Source organism: Lathyrus oleraceus, chromosome 7 (genome assembly GCF_024323335.1).
Source record: "Lathyrus oleraceus cultivar Zhongwan6 chromosome 7, CAAS_Psat_ZW6_1.0, whole genome shotgun sequence".
NCBI lineage: Eukaryota > Viridiplantae > Streptophyta > Magnoliopsida > Fabales > Fabaceae > Lathyrus > Lathyrus oleraceus.
Genome location: NC_066585.1, coordinates 120,514,077 through 120,516,977, shown reverse-complemented (window position 1 = coordinate 120,516,977; position 2,901 = coordinate 120,514,077). Strand labels below are relative to the sequence as shown.

Below are 2,901 nucleotides of genomic sequence, written 5' to 3'. Positions count from 1 at the left end.
TGACCGACAGTGTTATAGCATTCAAAAGATGTACACAACGAACACGCTTTTGGTAAACTCTATTATCGTAATAGAATCAGTGTCGATAGCGTAAACGACAACGTAAAATGATAACTCAAAAGTAAATGAAATTAAGATAAAATGTTCAACGAGAACAATTGAAAAATAAGGAAGTTGCATTGAAATAAATGTGGTGATTCACGTACATAGCACTCTAAAAAACTCTTGCTTCCTCGCGCTGGGAATGGGAAGTTTTCTTACACGTGATTTTCAGTACAAAGTGAACACCCTTGAGCCCCTCGTGGGACGTTCTATTTATACTAAACTAAAGGAACTGCTCATAAGCTAAAACTCCTAGAAACTAGCAGGTGTTATGTCACACGATCTGCACAACCGTTGCACCCATGTCTTGCTAATTGCTCCAGATTTTGGCGCTCTTATTCTTCTTGTAACTGCTGGTTATTTTTAAATTTCAAATTTCTCCCGCCCAGACGTTAGGGCGATGCTGTCTTCTACGCATTTGGCTATAACTCTTTAAGTCTCAAACTTCACCTCAGTCGACGAAATGGCCTGTCGACCAGGCCAGGTTCTCCTGTCGGCTTCATCCCTTGACTTGTGCTTTTCCCACTCTTGCTTGCTTCCAACACCTCTTCATCCTTTGATGGGGTATAACCCCCAAATTCACAGGACTCTGTCATTAACTATGCTTTCAGCATGCCTTAGAGATTTTTCGTGGTAACAGATACTAACTCTTTTATGAATTCGTTAATGATATCTATAAAACAACACATGTCGTCTATAGTTGGGGTATTTAGAAACTGAGAAAGGATCATTTCTATTTTCTTCTCTCCCACCTTAAATGTTAACTTCCCTCGTGTTAAGTCTATTATCGCACCGAATGTGCCTAAGAAAGGTCTTCCTAAGATGATGAGTATATTAGAATCTTCCTTTATATTCATAACTATGAAGTCTGTAGGGATATAAATTTGGCCAATGCAAACTGGAATGTTTTCCAGCATTCCCACAAGGTATTTAACAAAACGATTTGCCAATTTCAGGGATATTCTAGGGGTTCTCAAGTCTCCTAGCTTTAGTTTTTCACGTATGGAAAGAGGCATTAAATTGACGCTATCTCCGAGATCGCATAATTTCTTGTCAATGACAAACTTGCATATTAAACAAGGAATAGGAAAACTACCAGGGTCTTTCCATTTGGGTGGCATGTTGTTTTTGGATAATGGCGTTACATTATGCAGTGGGTGCCACGGTCTCGTCATCTTCAAGTTTCATTTTATCTGATAATATATATTTTAGGAACTTAGCATATGAAGGCATTTAAGTAATGACCTCAATGAAAGGTAAAGTGACATGAAGTTATTATAGGAGCTTGATGAATTTCTTAAATTGACCATCATTCTTGGTTTTGGCTTTGAGGGTATGGTATCTTTGGTTTATACGGAGGTGGAGGTACATAAGGTTTATCTTTATTAATATAATCTTTATTAGTGATAGTATCTTCCTCTTCAACTATTGGTTTTCTTACTTGACTCTCATCAGCAACTTTCTCAGGTTCCTCCTATACAACACAGGGTTTTCAACTCTTGGGTCTATTGGTACTTCTAACTCTGTCCCACTTCGTAGTGTGATAGAGTTTGCATGTCCCTTAGGATTTGGTTGGGGTTGGCCTAGAAATGTTCCAGCTGGAGCAGTAGTAGCTACTTGTTGTTGGGCAACTTGAGAGATTTGAGTCTCAAGCATCTTGTTATGCATAGACATGGCTTCAACCTTGTTTGCTAATTATTTTACTAGCTCGTTAGTATGAACATTTTGATTCATGAACTCTTTGTTCAGTTGGGTCTAGGATGAAATGAATTTCTCCATAATAAGTTCTAAGTTTGACTTTCTAGGAGCAGTAGGAGCATCGTTAGCTCCTTTTTGAAAACCTGTAGGGTTTGAAGGTGGATGACTTGGGGCAAACAATGAGTTATTGTTCTTGCAAGAGATGTTGGGATGGTTCCTCCATCCAGGGTTATATGTGTTAGAATAAGGATTTCCTAGTGCATAATTGACATTTTCTTGCGTGGTTCCAGTCAATATTTGGCAACCAGTGGTTATATGTCCTTGGTCTAACAAATTTCACAGTTTAGGACTACATCAACTACAATGGCTAGGGTGGTTATAGTTAAGTTCTCGATCTTTTGGGTAAGTGCATCGACTTTAGCATTTACATGATAAAATCCATTGATTTCAAACATTCCTTCTCTCTACTGGGTTTTCTCGACTTGAACTCTTTCAGTTCCCCATTGGTAATGATTCTGGGCTATGTTTTCGATAAGTTGGTAGGCTTCCTCGAAGGTTTTATTCATTAAGGCTCCGCTAATAGCAACGTCTATGGTCATTCTAGTATTGTATAGTATACCATTGTAAAAAGTATGAATGATAAGCCATTGTTCTAATCCGTGATGAGGACATAATCTTATCATATCTTTATATCTTTCCCGTGCATCAAAAAGTGATTCTCCTTTAGCTTGTTTAAACTTAGTTATATGATTTCTCAATATTGTTGTTTTGCTTGGTGGAAAATATTTGGATAAGAATACCCTCTCTAGTTTATTCCAAGTAGTGATTGAGTTTGTGGGTAGAGACTGTAGCAATGCTCTGGTTCTATCTCTCAAGGAAAATGGAAATAAACATAGTCTAATGGTTTATGAATTAGCACCACTACTCTTTAATGTGTCTGCATAATGTACAAACACTGATAAATGAAGATTTGGGTCCTCAATGGGATTTCCAGAGAACTGGTTATGTTACACGATTTGCATCAGAGATGGTTTCAGTTCAAAGGTGGTCGCATGGATTTCAGGTGGAACAATACTTCAGTGTGGTTCGTCCTGAGACGAA

General features: G+C 38.0%; 1 non-coding gene across 1 annotated transcript; it reads left to right on the top strand.

Moving 5' to 3' along the window:
* Positions 1-2,454: 2,454 nt before the first annotated feature.
* Positions 2,455-2,561, top strand: LOC127108931 (small nucleolar RNA R71). The gene has a single exon (XR_007796429.1). It is a non-coding gene; the product is annotated as a small nucleolar RNA R71 (small nucleolar RNA).
* Positions 2,562-2,901: the final 340 nt, after the last annotated feature.